This window comes from Ruditapes philippinarum, unplaced genomic scaffold (genome assembly GCF_026571515.1).
Source record: "Ruditapes philippinarum isolate M1 unplaced genomic scaffold, ASM2657151v2 ctg3_1_1_1_1, whole genome shotgun sequence".
NCBI classification, from domain to species: domain Eukaryota; kingdom Metazoa; phylum Mollusca; class Bivalvia; order Venerida; family Veneridae; genus Ruditapes; species Ruditapes philippinarum.
In genome coordinates this window covers 247,379-261,618 of record NW_026858508.1, presented here as the reverse complement: position 1 = coordinate 261,618, position 14,240 = coordinate 247,379, and the positions used below count along the sequence as shown (strand labels likewise).

At 30.7% G+C, this 14,240-nt stretch overlaps 1 protein-coding gene across 5 annotated transcripts in view; it reads right to left on the bottom strand.

The window, feature by feature from the left end:
• LOC132753428 (zinc finger MIZ domain-containing protein 1-like) overlaps window positions 1-14,240 on the bottom strand; it is a 250,516-nt gene that overhangs the window by 213,709 nt on the left and 22,567 nt on the right. For 3 of the 5 annotated variants that reach the window (XM_060743898.1, XM_060743895.1, XM_060743896.1), the window contains exons 4-5: window positions 13,771-13,847; window positions 9,064-9,226 (exon numbers count right to left, since the gene is read on the bottom strand). The gene's annotated coding sequence lies outside the window, so the exon portion shown is untranslated. Of the gene's footprint in view, window positions 1-8,897; window positions 8,974-9,063; window positions 9,452-13,770; window positions 13,848-14,240 lie in introns of those variants that run through there. The other 2 variants (XM_060743897.1, XM_060743899.1) reach the window with 2 other exon arrangements.

The window sequence follows — 14,240 nt, the reverse complement described above, 5'->3', positions numbered from 1 at the left end:
ATTTAGAAATTCTAGACATATGATTCTTCCCATAAATAATATCTTAAGTATTTGTTTACAATTGAACTTCACATACTAGCATGTTATAATCATTAAAGACAATGTATATAATAAAACTGACACATGCTTAAGATCACTGAACAAACTGCTAACTAATTAATTTATTATATTCAAATGTTCAATTAAAGTCTGCCCTTTCAAAATATACTGCAAAGAAAGGAGGGCAAACGTCGAGGGGGTGGGGGGGTGTTTGCAACTGTTCGGGTGGGGGGGGTGGGGGGCAAATGTCCTAGAATTACACCTTTTTAATGCAATATCATAATGCATACAAAAATATAAGGAGAAAAAAATAATGCCACAACATTTCTTCCTTATTGTCACAAGAAAAGAACATTACACAGTAATAAAGACTGTTCTTACTTTATCAATTAATGTCAATTAAAATTTAATTATGAATTAAACTAAGAATAAAACCTACCTCATTAACTTAACAAAAAAACCAACCTTTTATAAACTGCTGCAACTTCATAAAATTATGATGAATTGACAAAAAAATAATTTATAGCATATCAAAATGATCATGACCTGCAACTAATTTTACCTCAATAATATACATCAATCTCCAGTGTTACATGACTTATTATGTTCACCTTAAATCATCAAAATGTATCTTTATTGTTTATGGCTGTATTCAGCTCATTCCCAGCTGAATTTGATATATGGACTTGTCCATCTTTTCATTTGGAACTGTCCATTGTTGTTGTAAAGGGGTTCATTATCAAAACAATACATTTCAGCATGCAATAATCGTGTCAGGCTGAAAAAGGGGGAGCAGACTAGGTTGGTTCTACACAGGTGGTTAAATAATGCAAGTCATCATTTCTGCTATTTTCCTTAATTGTGCAAACTTGATAGTGTCTCATAAATAGAACACCTTTTTTAAATAAAGGTTATATTTAATTTCTGTCTGTCATTTGAAATATTGAAGTAATTATTTTAATGAAAGGACTGAATAACTGGCTTTTCAGACATTTCTAAAACAAGACTTATTAATAAAAATGTACTGTTCTTGTAAGTTTCAAGAACAAATTCAAACCAATACATATAAAAACTTATTGTAATGTTTGTCTGGTTTTATGCTTATCTTAACACATTTTCAGTCATATTTCGGTTTTGGCAGTCCACCTGAACAACTTTCCTGGACAACTAACCAGTAATTAACAATTATTTCTCCTCAAGTGAGTGACTACTCATCTCACATAATTTCTGAATCATTGATGAGAGACAAATGACCATGTGGCTCAATGTCTGAGATCAACTATTTCAGAAAAATTTCCCAATGTCTGAGGATCATACCAGCAACTCCTGTATTACAATCCTGATGCATCCACTATTGTCTAATTGTTTAATCCCATATCAAATTTACAGTTAAACCTCAAGCTGTATCAACCATTCAAAGGGGGAAAAAAAAACAATTTTTGTCAGTTCGCCTCTCAAAACAAATTTTATTTATATTTTTAAACAGGAAGATGAAATGCTTGCCTTTGTGCCAGTCAAATTTGTTGTCCTTTAATGGGAGAATAGATTTGACTATAGAGCCAAAAGGGTTTCACTTAGTACCAGAGTCAAATTTGTTGTCCTTATGGGGAGAATAGGTTTCACTGTAAAGTCAAAAGGGTTTAACAGTACAGCCAAGGTATGAAAAGTAATACAATCAGTCTAAAATACCTAACAGAATATCAATTATGGCTTGGCTTATCAGCATGAACTTGCTCAACTTCTATAAGTACAATTTTTGAGAACTGATTTGTGGACTCAGTGGTCTAGTGTTGTGTTAACTTTATACTTCAAAGTTAGAAACCTATACAGGGTAACAACTGTTCATTTACATTTTTGTGTAAAATATAATTTTTTCCTTGTTTTAAAAAACCCAGTTATTGTCATGTTATAAGTCATTTTAAACTTGAAACTACATGTCACTTCTTACAAACTATCATATTTATGCAGTACCACAAATTACATAATGGCAAAATGAAAACTTTTAAAGTGCTAGATTTCATAATGTCTAATATAATACAAATCAATGGTGTCTGTATATATAATCATATCACGGAGAATACTGACTAAGATGTTAACAATTCTTACTATTATATTAACAAGCTTTTTTAATATAATATATACAAATGTAAATTACTATTTTATGTTGCTTTTATGATATCGTCAAAAATTGTTATGTTGTAATGAAGTTTTTCCCCCCAACAATAAACTGTCTAAAAATTACATTAGCTTTAGAATATGGTGAATGTCAGGAGTTACAGACACTAGTTATTAAAAATTAATTGCCAGGCAATCTTTTTCTGGCATTTGGAAAAAAATATCACAAAATGAAAAACACCATAATTGAATTTATTTATCAAAAGAATTGTCATAAAATGGCCATTCTCTTCCTACCTTACTCAAAGCAATGAATATTGAATTAATAAAACTTGAAATAAATCAGTTCTGTTTGGTTTCAAGATATCTAAAAGGAACATCAAATAATTGTCTGTCCTTAATTTAGGAGATTTGGTCCAAAGTTGTTTTGGTGTTTTTTGCTATTCTTTGCAAGAACCAAATACTAATTCTAATTGATTCTATTACCTTGAAGGCAGTTTTACATACATGGTGATCTAAGACAGAAACCTAGCAAGTTCAGTTTGCTTGGGTTTCTTTTAATTGGTTCATGTGAAGAAGTTGTTAAAAGGTATTTCTTCCTTCTACTTTCATGCATAATTTTATTCATAAGACTAAGGAAGGGTGTCCACAAACATAAGAGAGGATCATGTTAGAAAGTTGTATACTAAGTGTGGAGTTCATCTAGCAATTGGCTCAGAAGGATAACTTTCCTGAAAAATCTAATCTTTTATCAGCAGCTATATGACTTTTATGAATATGCAAAGATGAATATTATTTTTTATGAATATGCAAGGTTAAATATTATTTTCATGAATATGCAAAGATGAATATTATTTTTTTATGAATATGCAAAGAGGAATATCATTTTTATGAATATTCAAAGATGAATTTTATTTTTCATGAATATGCAAAGATGAATATTATTTTTATGAATATGCAAAGATGAATATTATTTTTATGAATATGCAAAGATGAATATTATTTTTTATGAGTATGTATAGATGATTATGATTCTTAATGAATTAACAGATTTGAAGTTTTTGAGTGCGAAATGAGTTATCCTGTACAGGTAAACATGTGTGTGTTGACCATCTTTGTGAAATATCACTTTAAACTGTGAAATGTTTAACTTTCAATAATTAAAAAATAAATAGTAATAATAGTTGTTTTTATTCAAAGGTCATCATCCGAATATGTTTTTGACTATAAATTATATACTTAAGAATTAAAAGGTAGATTATATGAAGTTTACAGACTATGTAAGCATATTTCTGTCAATTTAGTCTCCGCTTAAATTTTCTTTACAAATAAAGTGAGTATTTAAACTATCTAGAATTACTAGATGGACAACCATGCTATGTTTATTATTTTAGTTACTCTGATAAGTCAATCTTGAAGAAAAAATGAAATGAAAGAACCCCAATTTTAAAAAACAAATTTTAAAAAGGGTTTTTAAAATTTCAAAAAAAAAATAAATTGGGTTTTAAAAACAAATAAATCCCCTTTTGAAGTTGAAAATTAAAGGTTTAAGATCGGGTTATATTCCCCCCCTAAAAATTTGGGGTGATAAAAGAAAAACCTGACCCCCAAAACTTTTAAAAACATATAAAAACAAAAAATTTTTTGAAAAAAAATTTAAACCGGGTTATTAAATTAAAGAAACAAATATATCGATGGCTCGAACGCAACACTGGGCCCTAACTTGATTTTTACAAAAAATTTCAAGGAGGCTATAAAAACTTCATTAATTCTATAAATTGGACATTTTTTGTTATTATTTTTAGATTTTTAATATCCATATAAAAAATTTTAGTTAAATGGAGATTCATAAATTAATATTGTTAAATAAAAACGATATTTGAAAAGATATGAGTTAGATGTCAGTTTTCCATCTATAAATTACCAAATTTCAATGATAAAATTTTCAGCAAAACTGGTCTAAACTTGACTAGCCCACTATGTTTAGCGTTTAACAAAACGGGTTGAATAAGGCCAATCGTAGAATAATCAATAAGTGCTATGTTTGAAAAAATAGGATGATATAAAAGAAAAAAAAAAAGCTGTAACTTTCAACCATATTTTAGTATGTTTTTGAAAGAAAACAACTTTTCTACGGAAACCAACATGTTAATTTTTTACAAAATTTACAATTTTTTTTGCAAAACATAACTAGAAATGAGACATCTTAAAAAGTCAGTTGTTTTATCAACATAAATATATATATATATATATCTTTTAAATCTAATTATAAAGTTTTAGTTTCAGAATGAATGTATTATAGACAAGATAAGATTTTTTTTTATATAAAGCATTATTCTATGTGTAACATTAAAAATTGAAGCACATACTCATAACTGAAAAATAGAAGCATGTATATAAAACTCTCAACTCTAAAAACACAGACAATTATATTCAAAATGAACCATATTTTTGCCTTTTGGATCTTCATTTATATTTTCAAACTTTTATTTATGTAGTCAAAATTTCAAGTAAAATGTTAAGGTTTAGGGAACATTAGGAACACTATAATTATCACCAGTTTTGTTCCCACTAACCCTTATAATACCAGCATTGTCTCCACTAACTTTGATATCACAAGCATAATGTCCCCACTAGTTATAATATTACTTAGAATTGTCCCCACTAACTATAATAGCATCAGCATTGTCCCAAGTAACCCTCTTATCACCAGCATTGTCCCCATTTTACTATGATTATGATATTACCAGCATTGTTCCCATCTATGATTTCACAAGCATTGTCTCCACTATAATAACCCTCTTTATCAGCATTGGCCCACTAAAAATAATATATCACCAGCATAGTCCCCACTCTTTCTTAAAAATTTCTTTTTTATGCCCCTGGGCAATATAGTAATTGAACCCTCCGTCCGTCCGTCTGGTCCGTACGAGGTTACCTAGAACGGCAAGTTGGATTTTTTCTTAAGTTCTACTGTTACCAATGGCTTCTAAGTAAACACTTACTAATCAATACAAAGTACATGATCTGGGCAAGTTTCATAACTCTGGCTTTCATATTTACCAAGTTATTGCCCTTTTCAGCACTTAGAAAATGAATATTGGTTAACCTAAAACGGCAAGTTGGAAATATCTTAAGTTCTATCTATCACTAATGGCTTATAATTTTCCACACTTACTTATCAATACAAAGCACATGATATTGCCCCCAAGTTATATAACTGTGTCATCCATAATTTTCCCAGTTATTTCCCTTTTTTTCACTTTGAAAATAGGGCCTTGTCTGGTTAACCTATTTCGGCAAGTTGGATTTATCTTAAATTTCTCTCTAATTGCTTAATTTCTTTACTGATATCTTTCATATTTAAGTAGTGGATACCTTTGATGGTCCTCTAAATTTTTTTTGGAGTAAAGCGGTCTCTAGGGTCCAAGGTCACTGGTTTAAAAAAAAAAAATATAAACCTTTTGCTCATAACGGCCTTTATTTTTTTTAGCTTTGATGTCTTAGTTTAATACAAACACTCCTTACCTTTTGGGGTGTAGTATGGGGTCATTTGGGTCAAGGTCAATGTTACCAATGTCAAGGTCACCAATGTTAAAAAATAGATTTTTACATTTTTACAGGTGTATTGACCTTATTCTATAGACAGATGTTATTTATAATTGATAGAAACATAAACTTTGATGGAGTTAGTGGTCAGTTGGGTCAAGGTCACCAGTGCTAAAAATAGATTTTTACACATTTGCTCATACACTGCTGCCTTTATTAAGTGACATATATATTTTATATTTGGTAGGAAGATAACTTGCATGGTATTCTTCCTTTTGATTGGGGTAGGGATCAGTGGGTCAAGGTCACTTGTGCTAAAAATAGATTTTTACACTTTTGCCCATACAGCTTTTATTTATTGACAGTTGTATTTCATATTTGGTAGGAAGATAACTTGCATGGTATTCTTCCTTTTGATGGAGTAAGGGGTCAGTTGGGTCAAGGTCACAAGTGCTAAAAATAGATTTTTACACTTTTGCCCATACAGCCTTTATTTATTGACAGAGGTATTTCATATTTGGTAGGAAGATAACTTACATGGTATTCTTCTTTTGGATAGAGTTAGGGGTTGGTTTGGTCAAGGTCACCAGTGCTCAAAATAGATTTATACACTTTTTTCCATACAGCTTTTATTTAATGACAGATGTATTTCATATTTGGTAGGAAGATAACTCGCATGAAGTTGAATATTTTTCAACTTCACAAGTCAGAGCAATGACTAAATTGGCAACTTATATTTTTCACAATTACAAAATGCCATGACTTTGTCAAGCTATAAAACTTGTGTTTAAAATTTTTTGGCAATTTTCTGTCCATAACTGAGTGAATGGGTAAACATTTTTTGAAGTATTGCTACTGACAAGAATCTGAGCCGGGGCATTTGTGTTTAACAAACACGTTCTTGTCTTTTCTTGTTGGGGTTTTATGTCACACTTACACAGTAAGGGTCATATGGCAATACTCCAGCTTTACCCAGTGTAGGAAGACCTCAAACACCCAAGTTCTGTTGCTTCAAGTTTGTAACATCCGAGGTTAGCCTATAAGGAATTTACACCAGCTGCCGGTACAGACGTGATTATCTAACTTGAGGGTAATTTGTTATGGCGATTAAGAGACTCTGACGATGTTTTGCTACACAGTTATCCAAGAGCTAGATATTCCTGTTTGTGACAACAGCTTGGTGTTTGACTTTTTTCTCCCCATATTACATATTAGTGATATTTCGTAAAGAAATTACGATAACTCATACTTTCATTTAGCACTTTTCTCCATATAGTTACATGACTTTACAACTTCATTCTTTATGGCAAAATGATGTCATCTTTAGAATGCAATTCATTCATATTAGGCGCTTGGGAATGACATCATTTAAAACATTAACTTGTTCTTACATGGGGGATGTAAGACAGGTTTTTCTAGCACCGGTGTAAACAATAGATAATCCTATCTGATATGCAAGAAAAGCATCTTTCCTGTTTCAGCGATTTATGACTTCAATTTATGTTGGTGCTCCTTAAAAAACAAATTTTGGACTTGTGAGGGGCTATAAATGACCCCAGATTGATCATAAGGTAACGTGTAAACAATGCTGAAAAGCATTTGACTCTATCTCAATCCATTGTGAAGTTGCAGCACTTTGAAATCAATTTTGATGGAAAAAAAATTAATGCAAAATGTGATTTTTGGCAATTTTGGGATGTCCCTCGTTGCCATGGTAACAGAAAAATTTTAAGCCTGAGCAAATGTTGTTGCAAGGACAATGGTCCAGTCAACATTTGTGCACAAAAGTTTCTGATTTAGTGTTGAAGCATGTTTTTATAGTATTATAGCAATTTGAACTTGTAAAGGGGAGACTTTCAATGGAAACAGCCATTTTCACAAAATGCTCATGAAGTAAATGGGTTAAGAAGAAGCAAAAGAAAAATTGTCTTGTAAATAATATCATCAACAGTGAATTAATATATTATAATAAATTTTTAAAAGGTTTAAATTTACTATAATTTTTTATTTTTTCTTTTATGATAAAAATGCAGCAAATTTTTAAAAAAATTTGTATAAATGTTTTTTTGAAAACAAAATTAATTAAATTAAAAGCCCCTTTGGATTTTCAATTCTGCAATTTTGGCAACAAAAATGGGTAAAATGTAAAATAAGTATTTTTTGAATTGCCAGACCTGACTTTATCTGCAAATTTAACAATAAAGATTTTTAATTTTTTAAATTTTAACAGCAACCTGTGCAACTTTGGGTTGTACAGTTTTCATCCCCAATAAATTATCAACACAGTTTTAAATTGAGTTACTCTCTGTTGATTTTGTTATCTCAATTTGAGAAGAGCAAAAAGCCAAATGGGAAATAAAACCCTAAATTTCCAATTTTTCTAAATTTTTTATTTATAATGTATTTCATACAATTAGGCTAAAAAATGCAAAAAAGTCATTTTTGAAAAAAAATCAAGTTAGACCAGTGTTGCGTTCAGCCATCGATATATTTATCTACAAACACACCTCTCCTTTTTTTTCTTCACACTTTACAGTCAGCCCTGTTTAAAAAGACCAATCTAGTGAGATGAAAAAGGTGGTCTTTGTTACAAGGTGGTACTACAATTGTTGTAAATAGAAAATGATATGGAAGGATTGCGACAGATTCCTTAAATGGATTTGGTTCCAGGCTTCCTTTAACAAAGGTTCGACTGTAATACCTTTCAGCTCCATAACCGCAACAAATAATAGATTAAAAATCTATAAATACAAAATTATCAAGTAGTGATAATAAGATGAAAAATAACTTCATAAAAAAAACGAAAAAGGAAATAAAAGAAAATCAGGAAGCTGAAAATATAATAAAGATATTTAAAAAAAAATTGCGATATTTACCACAATCGATATAACATACAAGAAAATTATGTAAAAAAAAATCATCTCAACAATTACAGTTTAAAAATCAATCAATCATATAGAATTAAAAACAAGATGATTCAATCATGCCTTGAATCAATATTAACAAGTATACACTATATCAATATCATGACATTAAAACTAAATATTTACTTATTCTACAACGCAATCAATTATTTCTTTTTTGCCTGTAAACAAATAGAAGACAAAACCCCTTATAAAACACCACATAACGCTATCAATTACATTACAACTATCTATTTATCATGTTAAACCAGCTTTAGTAACTACACATACCTTTCTTAATCTTTTATCTTGTCACCCGCTTTGACAGAATACTTCAAGCAGAATACAGTTATCATGTTAATTGCAAATTACATCCAACGCTTTTTACCTCTTTTAGCTATTAAATGATAGTTAAGCTACTAGAGTAAATTACGCCTGATAGAATAAGCTCTATTACCTTTAGGTGTTGATACTACAGCTTAAACAATCAGTCTTGTCATCAATACTTGCACCTCACTTCACATTCTTTGCCGTCTGCTGTTTTATTTATTTTTAGTAACAAACTGCCCGTCTGCTTCTGATCAATTTGCGAATCTCCAGTGTCACAAAATCCACTTTCCCTATTTAACATTGAAAATTATCGAAAAATTATCAAATATTTGAAGATTTGTCTGTTTAAATGTAAATAAATCGCTGTATTAAGGTCAGCGAAAAGAATAACAATGTTCAAAGCTCCGAGAGTAGCAATTATTTAACAGTCGATTATTTAGCAGACGACAAAATTTATTAAATGCGCACACTCAAAATGTAAACTGTGCAATATCGGATATCAGAAGTTAACAAAGTACCCGAGATGCGAAGTAATGGAGAACACCTGCAAAGAGACGTGTAAAACCACTAAGCTAACCCTTGATAAAAAAAAAGATTTCCTCCTTTATACAATATAATCCGACAGATTACAAAAAGAAACTTGCTCCCGTTCCGATTAATACAGAGTTCATGCAAAGACACTACTCATGATTCACCAATAAAGTGACACTGTGATTACCATCCAGTTGATTTGTAAATTGATTTGCCTTCTATCCCTCGTTTAATATGTTTTGACTGTATTATTATTGATAGTTCCGCATTGTATTACCCTCGTGCAGCAGCAAGCGCGTTAACAAGCCTTGTTATGAGGTCTTGACCTGTCAACCTTTACATAACAGCAGTATTTTTACTGTCTAAATATTAAGAACAAAAACCTTTTGAAAAAAAAAACCAACAGAAATGTCTAATTGCTTTTCACCTAATTGAAATCATAACTATACATCAATTTACTATTGTTTGTCAAATAAAAATAAAAGTTTTGTATAGTATTAGTCTGGTTAAGGACTATTTTTAATTGATTAAATTATAGACAATTTGTTAGTTCCTGATAATTATATTTTATTCTTTAAATGCATATAGGTTGAGCATGATATTATTTTTTTGTTCTTCTGAACATCACAAAAGAACATCAGTTAATTACATATCACAAGTGTTTAATATCACTACTGCCTTCCATCAAGGACAAGGCAACTTGTTATCATGTTTTTCTAAATATATATTACAAAGAAAAACAATTTTTTTATTTTCAACTCGACAAACTTCTCTTCTCACCTCCTAGTACTGATCACATTTCGTTATCAGCTCTTCAATTTTTTCAATTACCTCCAAATCAGTTAGATTTAACCTCCCAGAATTACCAAGTGCGCTCATTTCATTAAGTTTTATTCTTGCTTTATAACCTTACAATGTTTAAACAGTTTTCTCTGAGTGATTTACATTACCGAAGGCAACCCCTGCGTGTACATTTTCAATCGAAAATCATCGCCTCAATTACTAAAGCTTCATCCTCTATAATTTGTAACAAATACGACAGATTAACCGTTTCCGATTATCTCCCTTAACGCGCATCAATAACTGCTAACTAGTTTTTTTCTGTGTGCCAGTGCTTCCTAAGTTTTAAACAAGAGAAGTTAATGCAAATATTTTAGCAAGGCCATTATTGCTTGAAGAATATGATACTGTTTAAACTCTCTCCGAGGGTGAACGGGAACTTTCTCCCCGCTAAATTATCAGAATAGAGAAATCAATAGACTTCTATTCAAACTGCATATCTCTTGGATGAATTACAATCATATAAAAGACGGCCAGGGTGACAAAGCCTCTCTATAGTGGTAACATTCCTTTTAAGGGGGAAAAAAAAACTGATTGAATTTATTTGTAGCTATATTCTATTCAAAACGAGTGATTGTATTTATTTAGTAGTTGTATCACTATGTAAATTTACCTTGTAGAGTGAGGTGATTTGGAAGCATCCTTAAAATATTGTATTTAATTTCTGTAATTAACTGATTTGACATTTAAGTTGAAATGACATTTATGCATTATAATACAAAAAAAAAAAAAGTCACGAAACAAAATGATTTTGTCATGATTTTTTTCTTCTCCAATATCACCAAAATTTATTACAATATTTTGTAACAACTGAAATTATTAAAATCATTGATATAATTTCTCCTTTAATTTACGTACAGAATATATATCACACAAGAGAAGTTTATTAGAACTATAAACTATTATTTTTTTGCTGGGAAATTCTATAATAATCATTTGTTCACAAATGTCATAAACATAACAATAATAATAATTATTAAGTTTTAATTAAGTTCTGACAACTGATTTCAAAAATGGGGTTTCATATGACACTTACTTTAATGGAAAACTAATTTAAACTTCTCTGATCATTTACATTTTGAAGATACTGTAAAACACTTATTTTTCGCGAGAACCTTATTTCGCGAATTTGAGGCAAAATGTCCAAAATAATTATTTCGCGTCAACATAAATTCGCGTCTTCCCGAAAAGTGTGAAACCAGAAACCCGATGTCATTCAGATATTTTCTGTCCTGTCCGTTCACTAACTTTGCATCGTTTATTGTGCGACGAATGCCTTTATATCTGTATCGATTTTTCTGCTAGCTTGCTAATCTTCTTGTTAAGAGAAACCGTCTGTCTAAAAATATGTCAATAAAGTTTGATAATTATTTGATATGTGTTCACTGTGTTTGTCACAGGTATTGTTCAATAGACATTGACCTTGATCAATTGTGTTAGAAATTTAATTAATCCATTAAGTTGGACAGATTTTCACATTAATTAGAACAATCTGTAGAAATACCATTTAAATTTTGTGAGACGCATTAATTTGTTTATACTTAATTCTAGTTCAAGTCACACTTACCTTCCTTGACACAGGTAATATGCAGCGAAGAAGTTTCTTTCCAATTCCTCAATAATACCAAATTGTTACAGATAAATATTTCATACTAGTAATCTCTACGATATGTATATGCTGCAACACTTGATTAGCTACATGATGTACGATACTTTCCCGCAGATATATATCCATGTGTACGCATTTTCAGATAGTGTTCATTTTCGGACAAGTGTATAGACAAAGTGAAATATTCGCGAGAAATATGAATTCGCGTCTTAGAAAACTCGCGAATATTAGCGAAAATAAATTTCTCGCGAATAATAAGTGTTTTACAGTAGTTAATCTTTAAAAATTTGTAATGACATATGACATTTAAGCCATATTCTTAGTTTTTTTTTCTCATACTAAAATATAAAATAACTAGTATTTTGTTGTTTTTCAAGATTGCACTTTTACTTTCAGCCTATCATCAATTTTTTTGCTTGTCATCACGATATGTCATGATAATATTAAAGTCACACACCTTCAGGGGGTGAAATAAAAACAATATTACATATGAAATTAAGTATTTATAACTTAAAGTGAAATTTAAGTGTCACAAATTTTGACACATATAAAAAACCAAAGCAGTTTATTTGTTTCCATCTGTGTTTAATATTATCCAGAATCCTGATATTGACCTCTACTACCACTTGGGAAGAAAAAATTATTTGGTAATATGAAAGATGTCAGAAACCTAGCCTCAAGGTTATAACACTTTTTTTCTGAGTTTTGTCTCAAATCTCAGAGTTAACAAGAGCACCACTAGGCGGAGCATTATATGCCCGTGGTCTTAAATAAAGAATTACCTCCTTCAAATAGCAATCCTCGTATGAAGTTTGAATAATATTGGGGCCAAATGGAACTTAAGTTATGCTCGGGAAACTGTTTTCAGTTTTAAAGTAATAGTGACCTTGAACTTTGACCTTGTGACCCCAAAATCATTAGGGGTCTTCTACTTAATATGGACAATCATACTATAAAGTTTGAACACTGTGGGCCAAATGAAACTTAAGTTTTGTTCCAGAAACTGTTTTCAGTTTTAAGGTAATAGTGACCTTGACCTTTGACCTTGTGACCCCAAAATCAATAGGGGTCTTCTACCCAATATGGACAATCATCCTATGAAGTTTGAACACTGTTGGTAAAATGGAACTTAAGTTATGCTCCAGAAACTGTTTTCAATTTCTAAGTAATAGTGACCTTGACCTTTGACCTTGTGATCCCAAAATCAATAGGGGTCTTTTACCCAATATGGACAATCATCCTATGAAGTTTGAATATCGTGGGCAAAATGGAACATAAGTTATGCTCCGGAAACTGTTTTCAGTTTTAAAGTAATAGTGACCTTGATCTTTGACCTTGTGACCCCAAAATGAATAGGGGTCTTCTACCCAATATTGACAATCATCCTATGAAGTTTGAATATTGTGGGCCAAATAGAACTTAAGTTATGCTCCGGAAACCAAATTGCTAACGGATGGACGGATGGAGGCCAGGGGCTATAACATAATATGCCTGAAATTCTTTTGACATTTAAAAACCTTGTCACATAAGATGTGGTTGATTTTAAGGAACATATATTTGAAATTTGAAGTTGATACCTTATAAATAAAAAAGGTTGTAGAAGAAACTATTTTACTGCACAAAATCTTGAATCTGAAATCTGTGGAAGCCGAAGCGAGTGAGACAGTTCGCCATATATTGTATAATCGAGCTAATGAAATTTCACATAAAAGATAAATGATCGTAGTTTTCACAAAGATACTTGGACGCATTAACTATCCTAATATCAAAATCAAATCCTGAATAAGCATACAAATTTATGTGTTTCCTGATAATTGCTTATGAATAAGTATGAATACCTACAGCAGGACATACATTTTTATACTCATTGTTTTACTGCTTTTCCTGTAAGATAGTCTTCTAATAGAACTTCCAGCATCATGTCAGAATACCTGAAATAATTATATCATAACACTGTCAGCTAGTTGTCATTTATAAGAATCATTGTCATACAATGCATATCAACACAAATTATGAGGCATTTGTCAATTTAGCCTAGTAAATAAGACAATCTCAAACAAATTATATCAGAATAGTTCCTCTAATTCATTCTATGCGAAACAACTCCATCATGATTCTGTTTTATTTGGTTTTTAAGTCATCAAGATACTGTAAAGGTAATTAGGTGATTTTCCAGCTTAATGGTTGAGGACAACCTCATGTGCTCCTTAGTACATTATTTCAGGCACAAGTCAGCAACTGAGTAAAACCACCAACTTTCTGTAAGCTACCTGACAGGATTTTAAGATTCCAAGATCCTGGTGGGATTTAAATCTACAGTGAGA